At 42.7% G+C, this 17090-nt stretch overlaps 1 long non-coding RNA gene and 1 pseudogene across 1 annotated transcript; one reads left to right on the plus strand and one right to left on the minus strand.

Annotated features, from left to right (window-relative positions):
• Positions 1-2619: 2619 nt before the first annotated feature.
• LOC102426797 lies at positions 2620-3689 on the plus strand (annotated as a pseudogene).
• A 3128-nt stretch (positions 3690-6817) lies between these two features.
• On the minus strand, positions 6818-12238 carry LOC106697106. The gene is made up of 3 exons (XR_001348133.2): positions 11954-12238; positions 7941-8098; positions 6818-7843 (listed from the first exon to the last, which is right to left on the minus strand). It is a non-coding gene; the product is annotated as an uncharacterized LOC106697106 (long non-coding RNA).
• Positions 12239-17090: the final 4852 nt, after the last annotated feature.

Raw genomic sequence — 17090 nt, forward strand, 5'->3', positions numbered from 1 at the left:
CAAGTAAGATTAGAGCAGCGGTTCTCAACCTGTGGGTTGCAACCCCTTTGGGGGTCGAACGACCCTTTCACAGGGGTCGCCTAAGACCATCGGAAAACACATATATAATTACGTATTGTTTTTGTGATGAATCACTATGCTTTAATTATGTTCAATTTGTAACAATGAAATTGGGGGTCACCACAACATGAGAAACTGTATTAAAGGATGGCGGCATTAGGAAGGTTGAGAACCGCTGGATTAGAGGGTTGAAACTTTCAGCCTCCCCCCATCTCCAGGCAGGGGAGGGGGGCCGGAGATGGTCTATGATTTAGTCAATCATGCCTGTGTAATACCTCAATGAAAAACCCTAAATGATGGAGCTGGGAAAGCTCGGGGTGTTGCGCTCAGAGAGGGCATGGAAGCCCTGTGCACCTCTACCCTCTTACCTCACCCTATGCATCTCTTCCATTTGGCTATTCCTGAGTCGTATCCTCTATAATAAGCTGATAATAGCAAGTAAAGCACTTTTCTAAATTCTGTGAGCCTCTCTAGCAAATTACTGAACCCGAAAGGAGGGAGTTGTGAGAACCCCCGACTTTGTCGCCAAGTTGGACAGAAGAGTGGGTAGCCTGGACACACAATACTTGTAACTGGCATCTGAAGTTAGGGCAGTCTTTTAGAACTGAACCCTTGACCTGTATGTAGGGTCTGAGGTTACCTCTGGGCAGTTAGGACCAGAATGGAATTGAATTGTTAGATACCCAGTTGGTGTCAGAGAGCTAGAGAACTGGTTGTTGGTGTGGAAAAACCCCACACATTTGGTATCAGAAGTCTTGTAAGTGAAAACATTTCAGACTCCTGTAGTCTGATAGCTCCACATCCTGGGTAGGGAAAAGAACATGGGGCTCATCACTGTCTTGTTTCCGGTCCATGTTTAGTGAGCAGCCCTCTCAGACTGTTGTTTAATAACCTGGGGAATATTTATTATTTTACCACTAATCAAATAGCTGACAAGGATTGATGTCAACATTTAATAACTCTGAGTGTTTCTGCTTGTTCCCTGCAGAAGGGAGGAAACAATGAGGCAAATTCACATAGAGATAAGAGAGTGGCAGGGAAATTAGATTTGCTGAAGTGACAGCCAGTACCTGTTGGGGACATGGCCTTCAGGGTTTTGATGTGGAGAAAAGATATGAAGCAATTTTAAATTGAGCCTATACTCCCAGGTTCTGTCAACAATATAGTATGAGGCATAGAACCAAGTAATTTTATCATTCTTCACCAAAATTTCAATTGTGTCTGCCAACATTCGTGTTGTCAGTCTAATGGACTATTGATTTAACACTGCTCCTGTCCTGGGGAGCTCTTACCATATCAAAGTGCTGTTGAAGTCTAGCCTAATTGCTAGAACCCCTCCTGAGGGCTGCCTAGCCAGGCTAGTCTTCCTCCCACTTCCTCCAGGTCCCTGTTTATCCTCATTTTAGAATGGTCACCATCAATAACATAATCAGGTCATCTGAGGTCCTGCGAGGTGCTCAAACTTGTGGGCAGGTGAGCAAGCTGGAGGGCTGTTTAAACAGATCACTGGGCTGCAGCCCCATTTTCTGATTCAGTAAATCTGGTGTGGGGCCCCAAAATTTGCATTTCTCACAAAGTTCCAGGTGCTACAGAGGTTGCTAGTTCTCCTAGTTGCAGTGGGCACTTGGAGAACCAAAGAGGAAGGGGAACTCAGCTGTGAGGTGAGGGCAATGGAGGAATAAGAGCAGACCTGGAGCTCCTTTGATCCAGGGCAGGAGCACCCTTCTTCCTGGGCATGGGTGCTGGCTGAGTGCTTCCTGCCGTGGCTCTTGGGGCAGGAAGTGCCCAGGGCCACAGCCTCTGGTTTTCTTGCTGCAGGCAGAAAAGGGCCCTCTTCCCAGATTTATTTTCCAGTTCATCGGCCAAAGCTTTCATGCTCTCTCCAAAGGAAGGGTAACCCTCAAATGGGAAGATATCTGATATTTTTTACCCTCAGAAACTGGTCCTCACCACAGCCTTTCCTTAGCCAGGTATTGGCTATTTTTAACATTTCCCAGCCTTTCCTTTCTAATTACAGAAGGTAAGGTGTTGTCTGGGATTCCAGGCCAAAGAAGGGGGCTGAGAGCCTTTTCATGGGGGTCAGGAACGGGTAGGAAAGTGTGTGTGAAGGAGGAAGAGAGGAGGAAGAGGGCAGGAGGGGGTAGCATGGCCCATCAAGGACTTAACAGTTCCACCCCCACCTCTGCTAGACTCGCTGGTGTGGAGAGTCCACCTGCTGTCTCCACTGCCCTGGCCATTGCCCAACTCTATGTCCCTCCACATGGTATGGTTCCAGTGGTTTCCAGTTCCTGCTGCCTTAACCTTCCCAGCTCCTAGGGGTTTGCCCAAAGGCAGACCTACAGCCAACCTTAGGGTAGGATGCAGGCAAAGGGCAGGGTTGGGGAGAACTGGCTGAGGATCTCTGCTTACTGTGCTGTGTGACTTACCCTCTGGAGCCTCGATATTTTGACTATAAAATAGGGACAGCAAATCCCTGCAGGCCCTAGAGCACCATACTCTGTGTCAAGGTAACCTCCGTGGTCGCTGTGGGGAGCCGGGCGCGGCTGGACACGCATGGCCATGTGGCGTCAGCTTGCCCGGGCCAGTGCGCCTCTCCTACGAGTGCCTTTATCAGGTTCTTGGGCAGTCCCACCCACCAGTGCTGGCCTAAAGACACTGCTCCCGGTGCCAACTTTTGAGGATGTTTCCATTTCTGAAAGGCCCAAGCTTAGATTTTTTTTTTTTTCAGGCTTAGTGGCAATGTATTTCTCAGAGGGTGCAGGCTGCAAAGCTGAATGCCTGGTTAGAGCTTTAGCGACCATTCCAGGTCGCATTTTGGAAGGAGCCAGCTATTTCACTAAGAGCACAGCCACGCATTAGGCTGGAGCTGCTATATAGGAAGGACTGGATGAAGGCAAGCGGAACCTGGGACAAGGGAGTGGGGGAGGGGCACAGGAGTAAACAGGGAGTTTGGCAACCACAGCGCCTATGCAACCTGGCCAAGCTTAGATTTGTTGAAAGAATACCACTTGTGCCAAAAGTGCGAAAAGAACCTAAGAACTTGGGTGACATACAGGGACCTTCAACTGAAGATACTGAGTTCACAGAAGGCAATTTTGCAATCTTGGCACTGGGTGATGGTTACCTCTACTGGGGCCATTTTGAAATGATGCGCCTGACAATCAACCGCTCTATGGACCCCAAGAACATGTTTGCCTTATGATGAGTACTAGCCCCTTTCAAGCCCATCCCCTGTAAGGGTATGGGACAGCATATGGGGAGCGGCAAAGGCGCCATTGATCACTATGTGACTCCTGTGAAGACTGGCCACCAGCTTCATTAAAGAGATAGGCAGCTGTGAATTCAAAGAGATACAAGGTTTCCTCCACCAGGTTGCCCACAAGTTGCCCTTCCCAGCAAAGGCTATGAGCCGTGGAACCCTAGAGAAGATGCGGAAAGATCAAGAGGAACAAGAGGGTAACAACCAAAACCCTGGGACCTTTGAGTGCATAGCCACTGCCAACATGCTAGGGATACGGGAAGTACTGAGCCCCTATGACCTGACCCAGAAGGGACAATACTGGGGCAAATTCTACCTGCCTGAACATGTGTAGTGAGAATATGAGAAATAAATGTACAAAGAGAAGGAATCTACATCTTTGTTCTCCTCAGTTACCCTGAAAGTCTGGGTAGCTCTGATGTCATAACCAAGGAGCCACATATGAGTGCTGTAGATGAAAGTGCACTATATTTATATTAAATAAAATTTCAGTATCACCTCTGGCTAAAAAAAAAAAATAGGAACAATGCATTCTTCATGGATTGCTCTAAGGATCTGATGAAATCCTGTTTGCCTGGAGCACAAGTGCTCAATAAAAGGTAGCTCCTGATATTAGTAGTGTTAATATTATTAGAGCTGGAAGCAGGGAGAGGGTCCCTGGGTGGTGAATGGGAAGGGTCCCAGAAGAGGAAGAGTGATGGGAGCACCTGGGAAGGCACAGGATAGGAGCACGTGGGCTGGACCAAGAAAATGTAGAAGAGAAATCCAGCTCCTTGACTGTCTTTTACCAAAATGTGAGTGTGTGTGTGTCTTTTGCCAAAATGTGAGTGTGTATGTGAGTGTGTTAAGGATCCACAGTATCAAAGAAAACTACAAACACTTAGAATAGTTGGACACAGTAACTCATAGATCTTGGTTTCTAAATATCATTCTTTTATTAGAGGAAACAGATGATCTTTCAGGGTTGGAGATGACCGCAGGGCATCTGTGGCACCCGAAAATAATCATTTTGCTGAGGTCCCAACCAATGACGGAGGCATGTCCAAAAGACACGGGCCAACCTGAAAGCGCTCCTCTGGGACAATCATGAAAGAAATGGATTGTGACCCATAGACTAAAGTAAAAGCCCAGTATGTCCATACTGACATAAACAATTGTTGGTAGAGGAAGGAAAGCTCTTCTCTATAAATTCTAGAATTTATAGAATTATTAGAATTCTACCTAATAAATGTAAAAGAAAAGTCACCATTTGGCAAATGCCACAGTAATAATTATTTTATAGGAGAATCATCAGTGTATGCTAAACTTAGTAAAATATGATGAGAAACAGGATATTAACAGCCTCATAGAATCTCTCTCAAGGTAATTATTAATCACAAAGGGGAAAATGGTAACTTTACAGTAAAGAATCCTGGCAGCCACCTTAACCAAGTGATCAAAGTTAATGGACCAGGAATGGACCAAGTCAGCATCATGTGCCTCTTCATATAAGGCACTGAGACAGACACACTATATCTGTAATATTCTTGCCAAAAAATGTATAACCTGACTTTAGTCATGTGAAAACATGAGACACCTAAAATAAGGGACATTCTACAAAATAGCTTAGCAAGTACTTCTTCAAAAATGTCAAAGTCATGAAAGACAAAGAAAGACTGAGAGAGTGTTCCAGACTAAAAAAGACTAAAGAGGCATAATGACTAAGTGGAATATGTGATTCTGGGTTGCACCCTGAACCACAAAAGGGAGATTTATAGGGCAGCTGGTGAAATTTGTATAGTATTGTACCAATATTAATTTCCAAATTTTGATTACTGCACTGTGGTTATATAACATTTGAGGAGCTGGGGTGAAGGGTATATGAAAATTCTTTGTACTCTTTACAACATTTTTGTAAGTATGTAATTAATTCAAAATGAAAAGTTTAAAAAAATTAGCCCTAGTTAGTGTGGCTCGGTGGATAGAGCGTCGGCCTACGGACTGGAGGGTCCCAGGTTCGATTCCAGTCAAGGGCATGTACCTTGGTTGCGGGCACATCCCCAGTAGGGGGCGTGCAGGAGGCAGCTGATCGATGTTTCTCTCTCATTGATGTTTCTAACTCTCTATATCTCTACCTTCCTCTCTGTAAAAAAAAAATCAATAAAAATATATTTTTAAAAAAATTATAATTGTAGTTTTCTGACCAAATGAGAAAACTCCCAAATTGATTTGGCTGTGTAATCAGCTACTAATTACTGTTACTGATGGAAACTGCCTAATTTCCAGGCCACATAATGAGGAGCATTCACATAAATGTAGTGGCTTAAAATACCACCCGTTTATTAGTTTGCAATTCTGTAGGTCAGAAGTCACACAGCTAGACTGAATTCTCTGCTCAGGGTTTCATGGGGCTGAAATCAAGGTGTTGGCTGGGCTGAGTTACCATCAGGAGACTCTAGAGAAAAACCTGCTTCTGAGCTCATTCTCATTGGCAGAATTCAGTTCCTGTGGTTGTAGGAATAAGGATCCATTTCCTTGCTGGCTGGCTGTCAGCAGGGGCTACTATCAGCATCCAGAGGCTGCCTGCATCCCTTGCCATATGGCTCCTCCATCTTTAAATCAGCCAGGCTGAGTCCTTCTCATGCTTTGAACTCTGATTTCTTTCCAAACCAACCAGAGAGAACTCTCTGCCTTAAAGGACCCAGGTCACTAATTAGGAATCTTAATTACATCTGCAAATCCAGCAGTACTTAGATTAATGTTTGACTAAATACTAGTAACTGGAAAAGCTGTATGTGCAACAGGCCTGGGAATCTTGGGGGCCATATGAGAATCCTGCCTACCACAGAGAGTAATTTCTTAAACCAAATGCATGGATATGAATTGGCAAGCAGCTATGAGTGGGGGGGTGGGAAATGGACTGCAATGAGGACATGGGCTGCCCAATGCCCCCCAAGCCAGTCTGACCTGACTCAGCTAAAGGTTGATTCTCAGAGAGGGTTTCCTTTCCCTCCTAATAATCCTCTTATTTATTTATTATTTTTATTTTTTTGTTAATCCTCATCTAAGGATATTTTTCCATTGATTTTCAGAGAGGGTGGAAGGGAGGGTAAGAGAAAGAAACATCAATGTGAGAGAGACACATTGATTGGTTGCCTCCCACACATGCCCCTACTGGGGCTGGGGATCGAGCCTGCAACTGAGGTACCGTGCCCTTGACTGGAATCAAACCCTTGACTCCTTAGTCCATGGGCTGATGCTCAATCCACTGAGCCAAACCGGCTAGGGCAATCCTCCTATTTAAACTCTACTTCTGTGTGCAGCCCTGACTGTATTGGAATGTAATTATTCTCCCTTTCTGCTGAATTTTCAGAAATCAGGATTTAGTTTCCAGGAGGCAATTCCTTTTTTACATTTAATTTTTATTCATTGATTTTTAGGGAGAGGGAGGGAGAGAGGGAGAGAAGAGAGAGAGGGAGGGAGAGAGAGAGAAGAGAGAGAGAGAGAGACCTATTTGTTCCACATGCATTCATTGGTTGATTCTTGTATGTGCCCTGACTGGAGATTGAACCCACAACCTTGGTCTATTAGGACGATGCTCTAACTAACTGAACTACTCAGGCAGGGCTATAGGAGGCAATTATTTTCAAATCCTTGATTAATGTCCTTGATGCAAAGTCCATGTTCAACTGTCCTTGCAACTTTGCACACACCAAGCAGTTATAGCTGGGGCACTTGGGAACATGTGCCCTGAGCCAGACCAGCTCCCTACTAGTCGGGGACAGTTATTCCTTTCTTCAGAAGGAAAGAGGAGCTGAGATGAGGTTACAAAGTCAGTGGGAGGCCTTTACAAGCTGTTCACAGGGTCTAACCCAGGCCTCTGACACCCCCCGAGCCCAATGATGGGGCTGGATTGCAAACAGAGCCATTGGAAATATCAGAGCTCTAAAGGACTCAAAATGTAACTGGCCTGCTCTTCTGAAGCCCATTCCCATCAATATATAATCAGGCCTTTTTTTTTTTAAATGTTACAAAGAGCTTTCTCTTTTTTTCCTAACACTCTGACAAATTTTTGACTCAAGCAGAGGCATTCACCCCATTTCACTGATGATGGAGCTGGCCTCAGCTAGAGGAAGTGGTTTGCCCTGGCTGCTCGGCCAAAGGCAGATCAGAGACCTAAATGCAGGCCTCCTGACCAATGCCACTGTTCTCACTGTGCCGCACTGCCCTTCTCCAGGGAGCTGTGTTCTCTCCTCCTGTCCTTGTCCTCCGGGTGGGACGTCACAGTCCTCAGAGGGTTGGCTCAGCTGGGACTGAGGGCCATTCAATCCCAATGTATTTAGTCTTTTTTTAAAAGTTGATTTTAGAGAGAAAGAGGAAAGGGGATAGAGGGGGTGGGTGGAGAGAGAAACATCCACTTGTTCTTGTTCTTGTTAATGACCTATTTACGGTTAAGGAGCCAGGCTGCCTCTTTCCCAGAATTCAGACTAAACTTCTCAGGCCAAGTGGTAGCTTTCCACCCCCATTATGGTCCTAGAATTGATGCTGAAGAGGAAAACAAGGAGTCACAGAGATTTCAAATTAGTCACATAATCACTTCTGGAGATAAAGGGTGATTCTTCATTGTGGGGTTTCACTTTACCTGTAATAAGGACACTTTAGAGGCCAAGTAAACAGTGGGCAAGCCAGGCCAGTGGGGAGAGGTGAGGCCATGTGACCAAGTGCAGCGCTGGTTCTTGTTTTGCCTCCTGGTGCCTCCACTCTGGCCACTGATTCCTTCCTCTGCCTCTGTTTCCCCATCTGTAAAATGTAGAGAATATTAGTTGTTGACAGAACGTAAGGAGCAAATGACTGCTTAAAAAATAAACATTGAATTTCTAACATTAGGCAAACATGCTGTATATTTTTACTGTAATATATATATATATATATAAACTGCTTGGAATTATTTTTATTTTCAATTAATATTTTATTCAAATTTAAAATGTTAGGTTTTCCTTAACCTTTTAGATTAAACTTAAACTGCTTTAGTCTACTTATAACTTTATTTGATAAAAACAGTAACATATAACACTGTTAAGAAACCTTGACAAGTGGTCCCATTCAGAAATTTAGTTATTTAAAATGCCTTAACAATTTTAAACCACATTTATGAAGTTAACACTTTATCATTTAGAATACTTGTTTGCTCACAAGCCTTCCCAAGTTCTTAACCAACTACATATGGTGAATCCTAAGTTGCCTTAAATGTTCTCATACTGCTTACAATCTTAATAGAATTGTATTACACCTTTTAACTTAACTGACAAATCTATACCAAGCATGTCAAACTCGTGGCAGGCTGCATGTGGCCCACAACAAATATTTTTGCGGGCCAGCCAATATAATGGTATGTAAAAAAAAATTTTAATAAACATTTCATAACTTAATTTTTACATCCTGTTATACATAATTATTAATAACGAACTACAACTAACTACAACTACAGTTCGCTAATGACTGATTACTATAATCGTGTTGCATTCATTTCCCTTACACGCCTTACGTGCATGTGCACCATTTCTCTCTACTAATACTAGTAGCAAATATTTTAGCAGCCAATTGCCACATTATTAGTCTTGGACTGACTTGTTTGGTGTGCGCAACAGGAAATATTTTGCTTTCGGAGAACAAGAAAAATAGGTTTACTTGTGTTATGCTTATTAATTTGTGCATTCAGTGTCTGATAGGTTAATATTCAAGAAAAAATATTAATTTTTATTAAAATGTTCTATTATTTTACATTAACGATTACTCATTTATTTCAGCCCTTTGTATTCAGCATGTCTCTATAGAAATAAACCTATATTCCTATGAAAATTGAAGCTTTTGTTCTTTTATGGCCCACATAAACTTAAACCTTGTTTATTAGGCCCGTGTTAGCCTTTGAGTTTGACATACTTGGTCTACTCAATTACATTTTTAAAACTAGAATCACAAGATCAGTCCATTGGATACTCAAATTTATCACATTCTCTTAAAATTGCAAGTTCTTAAAATACCAAACAGATACAGGTCACCTAAACTTAACTCCAAAATAGCAAAAGCCTGAGCTGAATTTGCTTCACATTCCTCTGTTTATATAAACTTTTCCAGGGTTAAAAGAAACTTACCTAATCAAGTTACAATTATGTTATTACCAGCAAGCTGGAGGTCCTGTCCTACAGCACTAAGGTTACTTACAGACCAGAAAGACCCTCATTAGGATGGCAAAAAAACACACATAATAATGGTTTCCCAGGCCTTCTGAATTGTGGGTTATATTATTTTTGCAATAAAATGTTTAAAACTAAAGAGAAACCTAAATTATAGATCTGCCACAAGGGAGTTTCCAGATGGGAGATAAGCTTTTAAACTATTACAAAGCATTTGTTGCTTACTTAGCCTTGGCTTCAAGAATTGGCCAGGGAATTAATTTCTAAATGGTGTCATGTTCTGGAGGCATCAGTAATTGTGTTCAGGGCTTTGGCCTGGCCATTGTGCAGTTTCCTCAGGCACAGGCTGCACAGATGGAAGGACAGCTAATGACTAGAGAGAGGGACAGGCCTGTGGAGGATTAAAGAAAAAGCAAGAGTCAAAATCAGTCCATGAAGGGCACTTCATTAGCGCCTAAGTCTTACAGTGGTTCTCAACCTGTGGGTCACGACCCCTTTGGCGGTCGAACGACCCTTTCACAGGGGTCACCTAAGACCATCCTACATATCAGATATTTACATTACGATTCATAACAGTAGCAACATTACAGTTATGAAGTAGCAACGAAAATAATTTTATGGTTGGGTCACAACATGAGGAACTGTATTTAAAGGGCCAGAAGGTTGAGAACCACTGGAAGAGATCATCAGAACTCAGGGCTCTCAAGGGCAGATATCTAGTTCCAAAGAACTTAGGCAAAAGGGTAATTTTCTGAAAGAATACTGATTACTCGGGATGAAAAGCAGAACATCCTAACCACAGGATAAGACAACACAGCTGCAGGCCCGCAGGGAGGTCCCAGGGGAATGAGGCCGCTCCCACGGAATCTGTGAGCTCCTAGCTGGGAGAGAGTGGTTCTGAGGAAGGGTGTGGGCTGTTCAGAAGGATAGTCATGGTTCAGAAGAGCAGCTTGTCCCCTGGGCTCCATCAAGGCAGAACTGGTGCATTCTACCAGAAGGGTCAGGAATCAGGAGACCTGGATCTAGGCCAGTGATGGCGAACCTATGACACGCGTGTCAGAGGTGACACGCGAACTCATTTTTTTGGTTGATTTTTCTTTGTTAAATGGCATTTAAATATATAAAATAAATATCAAAAATATGAGTCTTTGTTTTACTATGGTTGCAAATATCAAAGAATTTCTATATGTGACACGGCACCAGAGTTAAGTTAGGGTTTTTCAAAATGCTGACGCATCGAGCTCAAAAGGTTCGCCATCACTGCTCTAGTGCCTACTCCTATCACCAACACACTTGCTCACCTTGGGCAAGCCCCTCCCCTTCTCTGGGCCTCAGTAACCTCTACTTCAAAGTGACTTAGAGCCCTTGAAGGGGACGTGCCAGGCCTGACATTACAGTTCTCTGAATAAGAGAGAGAAAGGCAGATTGGGAAGCAAAGGAGAGGAAATAAGGGCACTGGGAAGACTGACAAGAGACAAACACCCTAAGCAAATAGGGATTTAAACAGAAAAACACCGCCTCCAGGGAAAGTGCTTAGTCAGACACGAAATAAGAGGGAGAGGCTGGTGGCCCAAGTTGCACTGGAGGGTCGGTCACCCCACAGGGAGAGAGCCTGGCCATTCTTGTTGGCAGACCCTCTGAAGTGCCTCAGGCCAGGTCCCCCACTCATTTTATTTCTCCCTGAATCCAACTTCTGGCATCTGTGATACTATTCAAAAGCAGAGTGACAGTGCATAATCCTTTTTATGGAATGTTTCCTCTCAAGACATGTGCTCTGAGCCCGCCGGGGACTGAGCAGATAAATGAACATTTACTGGATGGATGAAGGATGGATGTTTGGAGGACTGTGCTCCTCAAAGCTTAGAACTATGACATTCATTTTTTATCTTCAGCTCCAAGAGCCTGGTTCACTGTAGATGCTTAACCGTTAAATGAATGAGTCAGTCGATCACAAAGCTACCTTTGCTGCTGAATATGGATTCATATTTCTGTGTGGCTTGGACTCCAAATACATCCCGTCCCTCTTTGTGTCACTGGTTCTATCAATTCTCAGTAAACATTTGTTTAAAATCAGGTCTTCTCTATTTCCTGTTCTGTGACTCAGTGTTTGATACACAGAAAGAAAAGGAAGAATAGATGTTTATTTAAGGAGTGCATGCCTCGCCCGTCTGGCCGGCATGGCTCAGTGGTTGAGCGTCCACCTATGAACCAGGAGGTCAGGGTTCGATTTCTGGTCAGGGCACATGCCCGGGTTGTGGGCTCAATCCCCAATAGGGGGCATGCAGAAGGCAGCCGATCCATGATTCTCTCGTATCATTGATGTTTATATCTTTCCCTTTCTCTCTGAAATCAATAAAAATATATTTTAAAAAAGAAGTGCATGCCTCTGAGAGCTAATGACCTGTCAGGTTCACCTTCAATGAGGGATGCTCTAAGTGTGAGTGTTTGGCATGCTGCCCACCTGTATCAGAGAGGGAAGTTGCTGGAAGAAACAACTGGCAGATTTCAGTGGCTTTGCATAGAAGTGTGTCGTGCTCACAGCAGTGTCGGTGTTGGTGGATGGGGTGGGGTGGAGACTCTGCATTTACAGACTTAGGCACGTATCTTCTTGCCGGTCCTGGTATCTGCTATTGGATCCTCTGCCGGCAGTCAGATTCAATCCTGAGCTCCAGTGCTGGGGCAGCAGCTTGAAAGGCACCAGAGACAAATGGGAGGAACTGAATTGTCCAGCATCGGGGCCAAGACCTGGGGGAGGCAAGTGGAGGGGTGGGGTAGGGAAGTCAGGACAGCTTCCTCCCAAACATGCTGGCAAGAGGCCATTGTTCCTTTTCTGAATCTGCTCCCACCCCCACCCCCACCCCCCCTGAGCTGGCCAGCAGGCACCATATTTAAGACTGTACTAAACATCTGTTAAAATACAATTAAACAATTCTTCCTAAGTCCTGTATTAAATTTAAAAATGATCCTGGGAGTCACTAATTTTCAGATACCAATTCTATATCAGTTAGGGATGTCTGTCCATAAGTAACAGAAACCTGAATCTACTTAAACAAGAAAGGGCTTCTTTCTGGTGTAGGAAGTCCGGAGGTAAGCAGTCCAGGGCTGGTGCAGTGAATCTGTAGTGCTCTGTTCCACCAACCATGGTACGTGGCCTTCTTGCCCACAGTCTGAGCACTCACTGCTGCATCTCCAGGCATCAGGCCACATCACTCAAGGTTGAACTGGGACAAAGAAGCAGCACTAGGTCATCTTTCCCTTTTACCAGGAAAGTAAAAGCTTTCCCTGAAAGACCGCAGATATTTCTACTTCCATCTCATTACACAGAATTGTAACTTGGGTGCTGGGAAGCAGAAAATGTGCTTCCTAGGGGCAGGTGGGGAAAAAGAAGTGGGCCATGTCATGTTACCCCAGTGATCCTGAACAGTAAGGGTGGTTTTAAAGACTTCAATCCTCTTCAAAATGACCAAATGTTGCCTGGCCAGTGTGGGTCAGTGTTTGAGCATCGACTTATGAACCAGGAGATCACGATTGGATTCCCGGTCAGGGCATATGTACAGGTTGCGAGCTCAATCTCCAGTGTGGGGTGTGCAGAAGGCAGCCGATCAATGATTCTCTCTCATCATTGATGTTTCTGTCTCTCTCTCCCTCTTCCTTCCTCTCTGAAATCAATAAAAATATGTTTTTTAAAAAAAACCCACAACAAAACAAAAGAACGATCAAACGTTGGTTGGGAGAAGCATTCTTTCTTGTATATTTAAGGTTCTTCATATCCCAGTCCTTAAAACTTACTCAAAGTAAATGTTTTAGACAAACACCAATCTTGGACTAAGGATTTTAAAGCATTTTACTAAAATGAACTGTTTCAGATTCCCAAGATGAATCTGAAGTTCAGAGTTGACATCCTGTCTTATAGGTAAGTCTGATGTCACAGCTTTGCCATCAGACTGAGGATGCTCAGTGGCCCGTCTCTGGCTGGATTAACTGAAAACTGATGAGGACTTAGAACCAAAGTTTTGTCCACCCTTGGCTGGGTAGGATGAGTCGACTTTCCTTTCAAGGAAAATTGTATGAGTCAGTCAAACACCTGAAGTTTTGGTGTGGATGAAAGTGGCTTTAGTAAAGGGCTCCCACTTTGGAAATTTTTTGTTTTAACATGGCTCTAAGAGCCAGAAAAAGAGAAATATATATATATATATTCTATAAGCTCTGAATATGTTTATCAGGCCAATTATACCTTCATCTGCTTACTAGCATTATCATTGACATATTTTAGAACCATATTTGTGTCCATATTTTCAACATGATATATATTTTTACTTAACTCATAGTACCATGAGTTTTATAAGCATTTTTAAAAAATAGTTTTTATTGATTTTGAAAAGAGAGGGGAAGAAAGAGGGAGACAGAAAGATCAATGAGAAAGATCAATGAGAGAGAAACATCAATTGGCTGCCTCCTGCATACCCCACACTGGGAATCGAGCCTGCAACCCAGGCATGTACCCTAACCGGGAATCAAACCAGCGATCTCTTGGTGCATGGGTCAACGCTCAACCATTAAGCCACATCGGCTAGGCAGAATGGCAAGCATTTAATCTATAATTCTTTAGTAGCTAACTGGTATAAAAATATATAATTTCCCTGAATATTTTAAGCCTGACCCAGTCAACAAACAAATCACATAATTTGGCTTAAATTATTACTCTATTAAGATAAGCAGAGAGATGGCATCTTTTAACACTGAAAAAGGCAACTTATATCATTTCTCCCCTCTCTCCCAATATTTCCAAATTGACTTGTTTGAAAAAGAAGTTTAACATCTTAATCCCCTTTAATCCCTGGGAAGATGAAATATTTCAACACACATAAACTCACTAAGGGCCATCAAACAGCACAGTGAATGTGAAGGCACCAACCAGTTGGAAATGTTATTTCCGTCTTTGGAAACAACTTCTGGGTCAACCCAAAAGGTTTATCATTAGTTGGAGGGGACTAGCTGCTCATAATGAGGAAATATGTGGGTGATCAGTAAGGAGGAAGGTTTATTTTTGTTAGAAAACATGCATTTGTCTAATCACCTGGAGGAAAAAGTGTTGCTATTATTCTTGCATAGTCGTTGTTATAAAAATAATAGTTGGTGAGATGTGGCAAAATGTGGAAATTATAAACCACCATTATTGCCGAGGTGAATGCATTCATGTTGTTGTTTTTTATGTGTGTGTTTAGAGAGAGTGGAAGGGAGGGGGAGAGACAGAGAAACATTGACGTGAGAAACATTGATTTGTTGCCTCTGAGCTTTCAACCAAGGTACATGCCCTTGACTAGAATTGAACCTGGGACCCTTCAGTCTGCAGGCTGATGCTCTATCCACTGAGCCAAACCAGTTAGAGCCATTCATGAGTTTTATAAGCAACTGCCCATATGAAGTCTCTAGAGAAACTGAGTCCTCATTAAAGTGAAAATTATTAGATTCTGTTTCCTCATGGAAAAGGATAAATTCTGTGGTTAAAGCATCGTTCCAATACACAAAGGTTACAGGTCCGATCTTTGATCAGGACACATACAAGCAGCAGCCAATGAATGCATAAATAAGTGGAACAACAAATTGATGTTTCTTTCTCTCTCTCTCTCCCCCCTTCCTCTAAAAGAAAATTTTAAAAAATATATGTTTTTATTTATTTCAGGGAGAGGGAGAGAGATAGAAACATCAATGATGAGAGAGAATCATCAATTGACTGCCTCCTGCACACCCCTTACTGGGAATCACACCCGCAAGCCCAGGGCATGTGCCCTGACTGGGGTGAACTTTGATCTCCTGATTCATGGGTTGATGCTCAATCACTGAGCCACACCGGCCGGGCTCTTTAAAATAAATTTTTTTAAAATTTTAATAAAAATAGGTGGACAGCTGTAAAAAAAAAAATCTTACCTTTTATGACAGCATAGATGGAGTTGGAGAGAATTATTCGAAGAGAAATAAACCAGTAAGAGAAAGACAAGTCCCATATGATTTCACTTATATGTGGAATCTAATGAACACAATAAAATAACAAAATAGAAACAGACTCATAGATACAGCGAACAGTCTGGCAACTGATAGAGGGGAAGGGTTTGAGGGACTTGGTAAAAAAGGTGAAGGGATTAAGCAAAACAACAACAACAACACACCTCATAGACACAGACAACAGTATGGTGATTATCTGAGGGAAAGAGGAGTCGGGGGAGGTAGAAGAGGGTAAAGGGGCGACAAATGGTGACAGAAGGAGACTTGACTCGGAGTGGTGAACACACAATACAGTGTACAGATGATGTATTATAGAATTGTACACCTGAAACATAATTTTATTAATCAGTGTCACCCCAATTAATTCAATAAATAAAAAAATACAAAAGAATAGGTGGACAGAGAAATAAGCACAGTGAGTCAGAGACCTGATTAAAAGTGAAGATGATTCAAAGTGAGGTGACTGGGAATTAAGAAAAATTCTCCTCTTCCATCCTTGTCCCTGTCTCCTTAGGACTTTTTACAGAGCTAGAGGTTTTACTTTTAGTAAATAGAATGTCTTCATCAAAAACAGTCTTCCCTTTTTGTTTACTCTGATAATCCTCAACTTATTTGATTGTTGCAGAAACCCTACCTCTTTCCATACTTTGGAGTGCTTAATAAATACCTCCTAGGAAGGGCATGAGAGAATGCATTTGGAAGAGTAACACAGAGAAGACTGTGACACCCAGATGCAGGGAGCTGAGGGGCACTGATTCCTATGAACTAGGGGAATCTTAGAGCAGGAGAGGGAATGCTGGAATTTAGACATACAGTTATGCTTGCAAAATTGTAGACATTAAGCATCATAACTTCCCTTGAGCTTCTAAAGTCATGCAGCAGCTCTGAATTTCACTTAAAAAAAGTCAGTTCAGGAGTTCTTCAGCCATCTCTCTTTTTAAAAAAATTAGGAATTATACTTTTTAATTAACAGACTATTTTTAGAGCAGTTTTCGGTTTACAGAAATATTAACCAGACTGTACAGAGTTCCCATATACCCCTTCTCTCTCTCTTGCACATTTCCCTATTATTAACATCTTGCATTGGTCTGGCATGTTTACTACAATTGATGGACAATACTGATACATATTAACTAAAGTCCATAGTTTACATTAGGGCTCACTTTGTGTTTTACATTCTAAGATTTTAACAAATGCATGACATGTATCCATCATTATAATACTAGAGGCCCAGCACGCGAAATCACATAAGAACCAGACCCGCCGTGCTGCCGCAGGACCCCAGACCCCACCACGCCACCATGGGACCCCAGACTCCGCCACACTGTGAGATCCATCAATGCACCTCCTGGTGACTGGTTGTTTGGTCGTTACTGCGTTACGGCCACTGGCTTTTTATAATATAGATCATACAGTATATTTTCACTGCCCTAATGCTCCATCTATTCATTCTTCCCTTCCTCCTCTTCCCAACCCCTTCAGCCATCTCTAATTCCTACAAGCATGGATCACTTTTTAAGAGAAAATATTATCAACACATTCAGAAAGTCATTTAACAAGCACAGTAACTTTTGGTGATTCATTTAAGGAACTAA

The sequence above is a fragment of the Myotis lucifugus genome, unplaced genomic scaffold (assembly GCF_000147115.1).
Source record: "Myotis lucifugus unplaced genomic scaffold, Myoluc2.0 scaffold_47, whole genome shotgun sequence".
Lineage (NCBI taxonomy): Eukaryota > Metazoa > Chordata > Mammalia > Chiroptera > Vespertilionidae > Myotis > Myotis lucifugus.